Consider the following 14,024-nt stretch of genomic DNA (forward strand, 5'->3'; position numbering starts at 1 on the left):
CATGCACTTCAAACGCAGAAAATTTTTTTTCTAAGGTAATAGTTTCTAAGTCCTTAGAGATATAAAAAGCATATACTAGTGAAGTCCATTTCGTATTCCTAGGGAATGCATTTAACGTGTACCTTAGTGAATCTCGGTTACTTACCTTTTCTCCGATATTCAATAGTCCGGTGATGAGCTCCTTAATTCTCAAGTGAAGATGCACAATTGTTTCGTCTTCTTCAAGCTGTAGGTTGGTAAGCTGGTTGCAAAGTAAGTCCCCTCTCACGAGATTGGCTTCAGACGTCCCTTCGTGTAGCTCAAGAAACTTCTCCCAAAACTCCTTTATTGAATCATAGTTGTCGATCCGGTTGACTTCTTGTGGCGGAAGGACGCTCAGCAGATGAAACTCTGCTTTGTCGTTTGACACGTAGTCGGCCTGCTCCTTTTTTATCCACTGGTATTTTTCTTTACCTTCCGGTGCTATAAAACCGAATTCCATCATTAGAAGTAAATTGAAATCAGTTTTAAAAAATACTTGCATTCGCTTTTTCCAGCTAGCGAACTCCCCCTTGAACTTTAGCGGGTATATGCTTGGTCCGACCATTGTCTTTGTTTCGATCGGCGGTTAGTCCTCCTGAAACGTCCTTGCTTTGATACCATTTGTTGGGACCGCTGTTGGCCAGCTAGAACGAGGGTTGAATAGCCCTACACAAATAAAAGAGATACCCTTCTTGGACTTTTAAAATAACACTTGTATAAATAATTAAAGACTGAATTTAAAAGAAAAGAGACACAGGAGTTTTACTTGATTACAATCGGGGAGGTTGTTAATCCAAGGAAGATGATCGCACTAAATTATCCTTCGGGCGAAGAAGCCTCTTTTACAGCAGTGTAAGCACAGAAAGAAGGAAGCTAAACAAAATAATAGAAGCGTACAAGTGTTGAATATCAAATTGCTTGTTGAATTGAAAAGCTTCTAGACCAAGGCTGTATTTATAGCCTTGGTCGGGGCGCTTGGAGGGTTCTAGGCGCCTGAAAGGCGATAAAACTTTATCCCCTTCGCAACATATCACGTTCAAACATGATCTGGTCAAAAGTCACATTCCGAGCGCCCGGACCCTTAAAGTCAACTTTGTTGACTTTTTACGGTCCGGGCTCTCTTCTTCGATTCTGCTCGCCTCGATCCAGATCTTCTGCTCCGCTTGCTTGGGTGATTTCGGCCAACCGAAATAAGGCTCATCCGAACCCAATTTTGACCTTCTTGAGCAACATTCCGCTTCGGCTTCTCGTCCCTCGAAAATGTCGTGCGCTTCCTTCTCGTCTGCCCGCGTACTCTTCTGCAGCACCTCGTTCCTCGGACACACCGAGCCCGTCGGCTCTCTCCCGTGTCGTCCTTCTCGCTAGCTGCATATTGTGATCTACTTCTTGTGTTCTTAAACTCCTGCACACTTAGACACAAGGTTAAAACACCACAGGATCTAACCTAACTTGGTTGATCACATCAAAACAACCTTAAGGTTCCAACACACTCAACCGAAGCTCAGGCAGGACTTGCATTTCCCCTTCGTTAAGGTTGGCGATGGCACTACTCATCCGCCGGTCTCTCTTCTTCTCTTTGCTCGTTCGACCAACATTGATGTCGTCGATCGGGAGTTGGTGAGCGACAACAGTATCCTAGAGGAGCTAATCGGCTGGAAATTGACCTCAAGTCGTAACAGTCTCGAGTGTTGTGTGTCACTGATTGGTGGAATGAGCAAAACAACGACGTACAAGTCCTGCCTTTTGTAGCTTTGGGTCGACTTGCTGCTACGTGCTACACGACATGTGCTTTGGGCTCCTAGTGTGGTTGTGCTACTTTTGATTGGGGGCTTTTTGGTGGTCAGCCGCCGTTCAGGGGGAGCAGTATGCTCAGCCGACACTTCCTTCCTTCGAGCCGCTTGAGCTTCCTCCACGTTTATGTATTCGGTGGCATGCCTGAGCAGGTGGTCAAACTCTTCTAGTAGCTTCCGGATGAGTGAACGAAAGAATTTCCCTTTGGTAAGCCCCTGGGAGAAGACGCTTACCAATATCTCCGATGAGACCGTTGGAATATCTATGACCACTTGGTTAAACCGCTTGATGTAGACTCTCAGTGCCTCCTTAGACCCTTACTTTATTGTGAATAAATTAATGCTCGTCTTCTGGTGACAGCGACTGCTAGCAAAATAATGCAGGAATGTCACTAGAAAGTCCTTGACGTTGTGGATTGATCTGATCGGTAGTCGCCTGAACCAGCGTCATGCTGATCTTGAGAGGGTGGTGAGGAAATGTTAAGTATAAAAAAAACGAGCAAATGGGTCTCACTGCCACCCTATACCCATCCACGTGCACCCCTTTCCTTTTCTTTTTCCCCTTTCTTCTTCTCCCCCTTTCTTCCTTATTCTTCTCCTCTTTCTCTTCTCTAGCGGTGACGAACAACAGGGCTCTCCTTGTTCTTCTTCTCCAAGCTTGCAACCCCCTTCTCTTCTTATTTTCTCTTCTCCAACGACAACAATCTTCTCCTTCCTTACTGTCCTGTTTCTCGCCAGCATCGTCGAAGCTCGTCGGAGTGTGCCGGAGCTTGCCGGACCACTAGGAAAGAGGGAAAAACAAAGCCCTAGTTGCTGCCCTCTTTTCTAGCCAAGCACAGCAGCCACCGGAGCTAGCTGTGGCCTTCGCCGGAGCTCACTGAGACAACCGATGAAAAAGGGAAAAGTTTTTTCCTTGCCCCTTCACTATCCTAGCAGCCTTCTTTGTTTTTCAACCATCCCTAACTGCCATAGTTACCTTTCATCTTCTCCAACAGCAGACCTGCTGTCCTTTTCTTGGCAGCACTGCCGGAGTTCGCCGGAGCTAGCTGAGACGGCTAGGGACAAAGGGAAAACAACCCTAATTGTTGTCCTCTTTTTTTTTTCCAGCAGCCATAGAAAAATCCTTAAAAGGTATACTTTATGCTTTGGGTTAATTGATGTATAGTTAGGAGGGTTATCTAGATTAGAACAGAGATTTCATTTAGGAATGTAAAGTGGTACGCAATAGTGAGATCAAAAATAATGATCTAGTGGCTTCGAGTCATAAATCATGTTCAAATTTATGTCATGATTTTATTATCATTTTGATTATTGGAGTTATTATATTTTGTAGATATGAGTTCGAGTGGAGCACGGTGACCTACCGACACTCGAAGATTTTACTGTAAATAAAGTGGGTACATCTCTCTTTGACTCTTATATATTTATCCTTGTGCATGAATAAAGTAATAATGAAATTATATATATTTGTATAATTATTTTAAAAGGGAATTAAAAATGATATTTAAAATAGTGAAATGAGTATTAAATAATTAAATCATTGGGGGATAAATAGTTGATATTATTTCTGGTTCACATGTAGGTTTATATTGGGATTTATATGGGAAGGGTGGTTTTTAAAATTAAAGAAATATTTTGAATTACTCCTCTGTTGATACCTACCTTTTTGACTTACTTGACCTTCTATACTCCATGCTTTTGATATTCCATTTGTTGATGCTCGTAGCTTTTTATATGTGAACCCTAGGGTGATAAATTAAAAGACTTGATACGAAAATGTTAACTTAATTGACTATTTGATATGAAAAGAAAATAATTATGATAAATGGATAAAATGGAATCCTTAAAGTGAAATAAGAAAGATGGTAAATGAAGAATATTAAAAAGTGAAGACCATGAGCCTAGCTTTGTACCAGAGCTTTATACTAGAGTACTGGACCGTCCACATGTTATTGTGGTAGCGCAGTGGCCTGCGTTCCAGAGTACCTGACCGTACACCCGAGGCGTGGTGGTGTGATTCAGACCTCGGTTAGTATTTATTATGTCTTCTATCGGTGAGACCTGATAGCTCGTACGTCAGATGACGTATGCGATAGTTTTATACTCTGAGGAGGCTTTTAACCTATCCATGTGATATTACACTCTAATGATATTGGCTCCAGTGATTCACTTTTTAATTGATTTATCAGATTTAGACTATGGATATACATGTCGATATTACCATGATAACTTGTATACCGATTGATTAAATAATAAAATTGAAGAATTGATTTTAATTGATGATGACAAATGATGATAAGGTGAAGATCCTAAACTCTAATATAAAAATTTTACCTAATTATAGATACTGAGAAGATGATTATGTTGGGACAATTTCCCTAGGTCAAGTTTGACCAGTTTGACTAAGCTTGAGTTGAGTCAAACTTGAGTCGGGATTTGAGTTTTGATGTTTGACAATATAAGGAGATTGCTGGAGCAATCGTCCGGTTATGGAGATGGTCAAAGGGTTGACCAGGTTGATGAGAATACAAGTTAAGTAGGTCAAGATTAACAGGAGACTTGACTCGGAAAATTCTAACCGAATGTTAGGCATTTGGAAAGTTCTAGTGAGGAGCTAGGTAGGAGAAAGTCCTAGTGAGGAGCCAGGCGACAGGAAAGTCCTAGTGAGGAGCTAGGTAGGGGAAAGTCCTAGTGAGGAGCTAGGCAATGAGAAAGTCCTAGTGAGGAGCTAGTCAGGAGAAAGTCCTGGTGAGAAGCTAGGCAATTGGAAAGTCCTGGTGAGGAGCCAGGCATTTGGAAAGTCCAAGTGTGATCTTGGCAAAGGAGAAAGTCCTTGTGAGGAGCCAGGCAATTGGAAAGTCCAAGTGTGATCTTGGCAAAGGGTGTAAGTCCAAGCATGTGGTCTTGGCAAGATAAGTCCTAGTGTAACTTAGCAAGGAGAACCCGACAACTAGGATGTGGTCAAAGGAAGCTCCTGAAGGCAAGGCGTGAAGGATGGGGAGATATCCGAGGGACGCAAGGCTGATGGAGGAGGCTAGAAAGCTAGTTCGAGGTTGGTCGGGTGTGGCCAAATGCTAGGCATGGAGACCCAACGGATCACATTTGACAGGGAGTTGGGTTGGAGACTTTGGACTTGAGATTGAGTCAAGTCCAGGATGGTCAATCGATTGAACCAGGGTCCAATCGACCAGCTGATCGATTGGAGTGTGCTGCGAAGGAAGAAATGGCCAAATCGATTGGTCGATCGATTGGGAGCATGATTCACGAGCACAGAGGCTTTCCCAATCAATTGGGCAATCGATTGGGAATCTCCAATTGATCGGTCAATCGATTGGAGCTGGGAGTTCTCACGCGATCGCGAGAACACAGAAAGCATCTGAATCGATCGGTGGATCGATTCAGACTGTTCCAATCGATTGGCCGATCAATTGGGATTCGACCGTTGCGCAGGATGCAGGTGATGGACGGTTGCGATGGAGTGGTGCTGACATAGCAATCGATTGGAGGCACTGTATATAGCCTGGGTGGAGCGTTTTCTTCGCCAGAACTTTTTTTCTTCTTCCTGCGATCTTCAGTGATTTTCACGCGAGCTTCTTCCGATCTTCACCACCAGTTCTTGAAGGTGCTTGGGGTGTATTCCCAAGGTTCAAGAGACAACAACAAGCAACAAGTAAGCAAGAAGAAGGGTGTATTTCAGTTATATCTTGTATTTTCTTCTTAGGTGAGTTGTGTTGTTGTGTGTGGATTTGTACGAGGTTTCTCCGCCTCCGGCTATGACCGAGAAGGAGATTTTCATAGTGGAGGAGCGTGTCGTGTGTGGATCCTTGGATTAGTCACCTCTTCTTGAGGTGGATACCAAGTAAATCTACTGATTAGCGTTGTGTGAGTCTTGTATTTTATTTCCGCTGCATATCATCATCAAGTCGCAACCGACGAGCGCGCGACGAGACGCTATTCACCCTCCTCTAGCGGACATGACGGTCCCAACAATTGGTATCAGAGTGAGGTCGCTCTTCTATGGACTAATCGCCAAGAGAACAAGAAGCTAGAGGAAGAATAAGATGAAGATTGAAGGACCACTCAGATGGGATATCCGAATTCCACCTCTATATGACAAAGAAGACTTCAATTATTGGACGACGAGGTTGGAAACTTTGTTCCAAATGGATTGTAATCAATGGGTTTCATTGAAACATCCATTTGAGCCTCCAAAGAACAAAAAGGGGAAGCGCCTCCGACCTCGACATTGGACCGAGGAACAAATGGAGCAAGCGGAGGCGGATAAGGAGATAACAAAAATTTTGTTAAATCTATTACCCTCTAACATAATTTTGAGTGTAGGTGAATGCACGAGTGCAAGTGATCTTTGGAAAAAGGTCATTGCCTATCATGAGAACCCCACTCAATTTCAAGGAGTGGATAAGCCTAAGGAGAAGGGCTCATTGGTCCAAGAAGAGAAGGACCAATCCGATGTTGACACGAGGGCAACATTCGAGGAGGAAAAGAAAGTGGAGGAGAAGGAAAATGAGAAGAGATCATCCACATCTTCAAGAGAGGAAGAGGTGGAAGCACCCACATCCTCAAGGGTTGAAGAGGTGGAAGCACCCACATCCTCAAAAGGAGAAGAAGAAGAAGATGATGCAACCTCCACAATGCAAGATGAATCAGATGGAGGATCAAGCACCATCCCTACACGTGAAGGTATAATTAGCTCAATTGTTAAAAATAAAAACCATATCATTTGCTTTGAGTGTAGGGAGCATGGGCACTACAAGAGCAAGTGTCCTAAGTTTGCCAAGAAGAAGAGCCAAGTAGTACTCAAGGGCAAGGAGAAACCCAAGGAGACAATCCCCATAACAAAGAAGAGCAAGGAACACATTATGTATTTCTTGTGCAACTAAAATAGGCATTATCAAAGCCAATGCCCAAAAGGGAAGAAAACAACTAAAGTCAAAGGAGAAAGCACAAGTCTAGGGGGAACTTCCAAGGTAAAAACCAAGGTATCATTTAATGAATCTATTTCTTTGACACATGATAAAAAGCTTGATAGAAATAATTCTTATCATCTTAATGCTATTTATCATGAAAGTAGGAAGCATGATAGCGTTAATGGAAAATACATTCCTCCTCATGCTAGATTTACCACACCTAAGATTAGGAAGGTAAATAACAACTTAGGCAATAACACCAAGGACTTTAGATATATGCCTAAGAATAGAAATGCTCAAGAATTTAAGGAAAAACCAAAATCTAGAGATTTATGGAGTGAAAATCAAGGCTTGAGGACAAGACTTGATAATTTAGAAAGGACTCTAGCAAGAATGGAAAACATGCTTAGGGGTCAAAATGAGCATAACCTAGGAAAATCTAGACAAGAGTCATCCAATGGCTATAGGGATTTGGGATACAAACCTGAAGTCAAGAGGGATGTGACTTCTTTTCATAGGGTTCCATATAACTATGGGACCAATCCTAGGTGTAGAGGTCAAGTCAAGGATACTAGGGAAAGAATCCCTAGAGGTTCTTTGACAAGACCAATGTGACTAAGACTTTAAGAAGTCTAACAAAGTCACAAAGAAGGTTACAAGGGAAGTTATCCCTAGGAGTGACCTAGTAGAAGTGACCAAGGCTTCTAAGAAGCCTAGAAAGGTCCTTAGGAAGATATCTAGGGAAGTTATCCCTAGTGAGTACCTAGAGCATCCAAGGAGCACCAATATGTATTGGGTTCCTAGGAGCATATTCTCTACACTCTAGATGAGTTTAGAGGATATCAACTCTAATTGGAAGGGTAGGTAACAAATTAAGTTACCTTGGTAAAGTTGACATTTGAGAGCATTTTCAAGGTTATTATTAACTTTTGAAAATGAAAAGGATTATTAGTGTTACTCTTTGAAAGAGTAAAATGTGTCAAAATTTGAAGAGTTGAACTTAGTCTAAATTGACACACTTAAGAAAAATATAAGAAAAATCAAGTTAGAATTTTGATACTTTCTTAATAAATTAAGAGAAAACTCATGCTTTAATCAAATGTGATTAAGCCTTGAAGAGCAAAAAGGTGTCAAGCTTTGAGGATTTGAAATTAGGTTAAATTGGCATATTTAAAGGAAAACCATAAGAGATACTAAGTTGAGATTTTGGTGTTCTCTTAATGGGTTAAGGGAAATCTAAGCCTTAATCGGATCGATTACTCATTGAAAAGAGTAACATGTGCCAAACAAAATTTTGAGGATTTAATTCTTAATCTCAATTGGCACAAATATAAAAGGATAAAAGACATGCCAAGTTGGGTTTTGGCATTTCTTCATGAAATAGGCAATCTAGGATTAGAATTTAAAGGCTTAGCTAAGGGATTAAGGATATTTAGATAATCTATCTAGATATATTTTATCTATGTTAAAGTGTCATGATTAATTGCCTATCATATGTCATGACATCATATGTTGCATTCATCTTTATTATGAAAAATATAAAAATATCATGTCATGTCATACATACATCATGTAGCAGTAGCATGTCTTTCTTTTAAAAAATTACTCATCTTGATGTATGCCATATAACATCATGCATTATTTTAATTCCCTTACTATTAAGGATAAATGACATCTATTATGAATGGTAAATATTCCAACAAGTGGGAGTATACCAAGTGCATCTTAGGTGGATGATCATAAATTTCATAATGCCTAGATAGATATGCATGATCCCTTAGTTTAGGGTAAAACAAAATCTACATCTCACAAAGAATCATAAGGTGACTTATATGTGTTTAGTATGCATTAGACACTAGTGAGATGTTAGGATGGTGAACAAAACTCAAGATGTTGATCTAGTGCATCTTGTGAAGTTTTAGGTTCATCAAAACGCATAGTTATGTGTCTTCCAATCATTGGGAAAGCTAATGTACAAGTCATGTGCATTGAGCCTAAAGAACATGGTTGGATATTGGTTTGAAAATATTTTTAAAAATATTTTTGAAAACCTTAGTGAAGACTATCTTTTGATAGTATTCATTATTGAAAAGTTAGACACAAACTAGAAGAAAACATTAAAGTTTTCAAGAGTTTTCAAATTTGTGTCAATCTTTGAAAATAAGAAGTGTTTTCATAGAAAACTATTTTTCCTTGATAGAATATACCCTAAATAATGTCTATATAAGTTTTCATGATTTTTAGAGTTTTGTAGAATTTTTGGAAGGTTTCTGAAGTCTGCTGAAATTGAATTTCAGAAAAATTAAAAACTCAATCGATCAGTCGATCGATTGGAGGAGTTTCGATCGATCAGTAAATCGATTGGAAAGTCCATTTCCATGAACAGAAGGTCAGTGAATCGATCAATCGATCAATTGACCAAGGCTGGATCGATCAGTTGATCGATTCAGAAGGAATTTCTGCGAGCAGAAGCTTGCAGAATCGATTAGTGGATCGATTGAAGTAGCTTCAATCGATTGAGTCCCAACTTCAATCGATTGGGAAGTCTCAGTTTGGCCTAAAAGGCCTGATTTCAGCACTTTAAGCCACTTCAAGTTCCAATAACTATTCCAAATCTCTTGGAATACATTTGTATACTTTTAGGGGGAGCTTTCATGATGAAAGCAAGTATGGATTGGTTAAGATAAATCAAAGTGAAATTTAGGATGGGGTTTACCGTGTTTTTAGGGGGAGCTACTCTTGAATGCATGAAAATTTATCTTCAAGGACCTTGAAGGGGGTTAAACCTTCGTGATGGATAATACTCAGGGTCGAGTATTAGGGAACAGTGGAAGATTGGTTATCTTCGTTGCTAGGATGATAAATGCTCTTGGATGAGCATTATGAAGAAGATTACTGTTCAAGGGGGAACATTGGGTTAATGAAGGGGATCGGACCTTCATTAGTAAAGTGAAAAATGTTCCTAGATGAGCATTGAAAAGAAGATTACTGCTCAAGGGGGATCATTGAATACAATGAATGAGAGTTTTATTGGGAAGCTGATGCATGCTCTAGGATGAGCATTGTGTAGTGAAGTAGCGCTCAAGGGGGAGCTTAGGCGGCAATGAAGAATATGAGATCTTCATTGTGGGGTTGTTAACAACATATGAGGTTGTAAACAACGTCGAGTTAATTCTTATGGAGAAGAGTTTGTTTTCAGTTTTTGATGTGTGACAAAGGAGGAGAATGGAAGGTTAAGTTAGGCTTTCATCTCAAGCAGGGGGAGTTTGCCCTCTAGGAAAGGGAGAGAATGAAGGAAACCTTCATTCATGCCTTGTCATGAAGAGGTTAAGGCTATGAGATTTAGCCTTGTGATAAAGAAGAGGACAAGACTATGAGATTTAGCCTTGGTATAAAGAAGAGGTTAAGGCAATGAGATTTAGCCTAACTTAGAGGTATTATCAAGCATCAAAAAGGGAGAGATTGTTGGGACAATTTCCCTAGGTTAAGTTTGACCAGTTTGACTAAGCTTGAGTTGAGTCAAGCTTGAGTCGGGATTTGAGTTTTGATGTTTGACAATATAAGGAGATTGCTGGAGCAATCGTCTGGTTATGGAGATAGTCAAAGGGTTGACCAGGTTGATGAGAATACAAGTCAAGTAGGTCAAGATTGATAGGAGACTTGACTGGGAAAATCCTAACTGGATGTTAGGCATTTGGAATGTTCTAGTAAGGAGCTAGGCAGGAGAAAGTCCTGGTGAGGAGCCAGGCAACGGGAAAGTCCTAGTGAGGAGCTAGATAGGGGAAAGTCCTGGTGAGGAGCCAAGCAACGGGAAAGTCCTAGTGAGGAGATAGGCAGGAGAAAGTCCTGGTGAGGAGTCAGGTAATTGGAAAGTCCTGGTGAGGAGCCAGGCAGTTGGAAAGTCCAAGTGTGATCTTGGCAAAGGAGAAAGTCCTGGTGAGGAGCTAGACAATTGAAAAGTCCAAGTGTGATCTTGGCAAAGGGTGTAAGTCCAAGCATGTGGTCTTGACAAGATAAGTCCTAGTGTAACTTGGCAAGGAGAACCCGACAACTAGGATGAGGCTGAAGGAAGCTCCTGAAGGTAAGGCGTGAAGGATGGGGAGATATCCGAGGGACGCAAGGCTGATGGAGGAGGCTAGAAGGCTAGTTTGAGGTTGGTCGAGTGTGGCCAAATGCTAGGCATAGAGACCCAACGGGTCATGGTTAACCGGGAGTTTGAGTTGGAGACTTTGGACTTGAAATTGAGTCAAGTCCAGGATGGTCAATCGATTGGGTAATCGATTGAACCAGGGTCCAATCAATCAGCCGATTGATTGGAGTGTGCTGCGATGGAAGAAATGACCCAATCAATTGGTCGATCGATTGGGAGGATGAGTCACGAGCACAAAGGCCTTCCCAATTGATCGGGCAATCGATTGGGAATCTCCAATCGATCGGTCGATCGATTGGAGCTGGGAGTTCTCGCGCGTTCACGAGAACATAAAAAACATCTGAATCGATTGGTGGATTGATTCAGACTGTCCCAATCGATTGGCTGATCGATTGGGATTCGACCGTTGGGCAGGATGCAGGTGATGGACGGCTGTGATGGAGCGGTGCTGACGTGGCAATCGATTGGGGTTGATTTCAATTGATTGGAGGCACTTTATATAGCTTGGGCGGAGCGTTTTATTCGCCAGAACTTTTGCTCTTCTTCCTGCGATCTTCAGCGATTTTCACGCGAGCTTCTTTCGATCTTCACCGCCAGTTCTTGAAGGAACTTGGGGTGCATTCCCAAGGTTCAAGAGGCAACAACAAGCAACAAGTAAGCAAGAAGAACGGTGCATTTTTTCAGTTATATCTTGTATTTTTCTTCTTCGGTGAGTTGTGTTGTTGTGTGTGGATTTGTACGAGGCTTCTCTGCTTCTGGCTGCGACCGAGAAGGAGGTTTTCATAGTGGAGGAGCGTGTCATGTGTGGATCCTTGAATTAGTCAACTCTTCTTGAGGTGGATACCTAGTAAATTTACTTGTTAGCGTTGTGTGAGTCCTGTATTTTATTTCCGCTGCATATCATCATCAAGATGCAACCGACGAGCGCGCGACGAGACGCTATTCACCCCCTCTAGCGAACATGATGGTCCCAACAGATTATATATATATATATATATATATATATATATATATATATATAACCTAAAGTTGTAACAAAAGATTATGAATTACTCTACTTCTTTGACTTCTTAAACAAGATTAAATCTTCTTGAGTATCCACTTAGCCATTTGGCTAACTTTCTACATTCCTTGGCCTCTAGTTTTGCGAGCACATGGATCCTTTTGATATTGTAGTTGATTTTGAACTTCCATAGAGTTGCTCAGAGATCTCGACGTGCTGATTTTCTAGTTTGTTTTACTTTTGTTTCGTTTATTTACATTCTGTAATTTTATTACAGATGTCATTTATTGGTATAGTAATTGTAGTCTACGAAAACTATCACACACACACACACACACATATATATATATATAATATTTGATACATTTCTTGGTTATTCTATCTTGATAGTTCCTAGGGTTTAATTTCTTTATATTATATGGTCACCGAGTGAGGTACCGAGAACTATACCCCCGGGGCATGACAGGAAGTCTCGACATTTCACTCCATCGGTGTACTGATGGAGTGTGGCTGCATTGTCGAATCTGATCAAATGATCTTCTGGATTAGTCGTTCCATTGTATTCCCTGATCATTAGTGGGGTATCGTGTCACGGTAGTGGATCATCCAGATCCCTTGAGAGAATTGCCCGTTGGTCCGTTCAGGCGAGTCATCGACTCGAGGTGCCTTTCCCTTCCTTCAGTCCCATATAGGCGCATCGTCCGAGGACAACCCTGGCTCTCTATCCGCTTGGCCCTATTCCTTTGAAGGAGTTTGGAACAGTGCTCGATGGAAGGGGATCAGTGCATTGGGTGCATCCCCATATGTGTCGGTTGGCTTCTTATTCTTCCCTCAAACGGAGTCATATTCTGCTCGGTCTCTATTTCTTGCATGCTGCCTCACTACTGATGTCGTGGGTTCATCTACCTAGCGCTCAGCATTGCCTGCTGTTGTTGTTGCTCCACCATCTTGGTTGCTCGGGCTTGTATCAACATATCCAACTCCTCCACGTCAGTGTCACCATCATGAGTCGTCCAATGTCATCTTCAAGTTTCGGATATAGGCTATGTTCCCATAGAGGGCGCCAATATGATCCTATCCAAAAATCATGAAGAAGGCTAGCTGGGGATGTGGCTTCTTGGTTGATCGTGTGTAGACTTCGCTCCGCTCTACAACACAAGAAATGTCAGTGTCAGGCCAAGGAAGGGGTCCTCGGCGTTGGCCCTCCGACGTTCAAGTCAGTCACTAGAACAGTAGAAGAAAGCGGAGCAACAGTGAAAACACAAGTATGAATAGTGAATAACATATACCTCCGCCAGTGCATGAATCCCCCCTTTATATAATGCCCCAGTGGGTGACGTGCACGTTCCTCAAGGTGCAAGCACGCTTCCCTAACTAGCCTATGATAGAACATGTCAAAAAAATATCTATGACATCATATCTTAACAAGACATGTAAATCCCTGATAAGACAGTAGAAGTTTTCGTCGTACGATCCGCTTGTTGACCATGCCCTGTTGTCAGTGGCATTACCTCCCAAAGGGATATTAAGAGATATGAGAATGATTTCACAGTTCGGCCGAGCAGGATAGCCGTTCGGTCGGGACTCCTCCGCTTGGTCGACCTTTATTATTTTTCCCCACAGTGACTTGGTTCAGTAGATTGTTTCTGCCCGATCGGACAAGCGTTCCAGTCACTTTAACATTCCTCTGATATGTAATGAGTATCTGATGTTCTGGCTGTAATGCTCATGACCGAGCGGGTGTTCTGCTCAGATAAGTCGTATGGTAGATCAGACACTTCAAGTCCGATCGACCATTGAAGTCGTTTTATGTTCGGTCAACTTTGATGGGATCATTGACCACCATTGATCGTTTGAATTTTGACTTTCACATCGACCATTGTCTCTACATTTAACCCGCGCTTGGTGGGTGCTATAGCCGCATCAATTTACAATTGATTAAGAATCGTGTTATTTGCTATCACGTCCATTTGGGTGATTAATTAAAATATATGTAATACATTTATATTGTTGTCTTGTCTTTAATGTGTCTCCTTATGAATGGTTAGTTTTTACACTTACCAATGGTTTAGCGGATAATAGCTTAGAGAGGTAGATCTTCAATTAGTTGATACATCTCTTTAAATAGTCAT

The sequence above is a fragment of the Zingiber officinale genome, chromosome 1A (genome assembly GCF_018446385.1).
Source record: "Zingiber officinale cultivar Zhangliang chromosome 1A, Zo_v1.1, whole genome shotgun sequence".
NCBI lineage: Eukaryota > Viridiplantae > Streptophyta > Magnoliopsida > Zingiberales > Zingiberaceae > Zingiber > Zingiber officinale.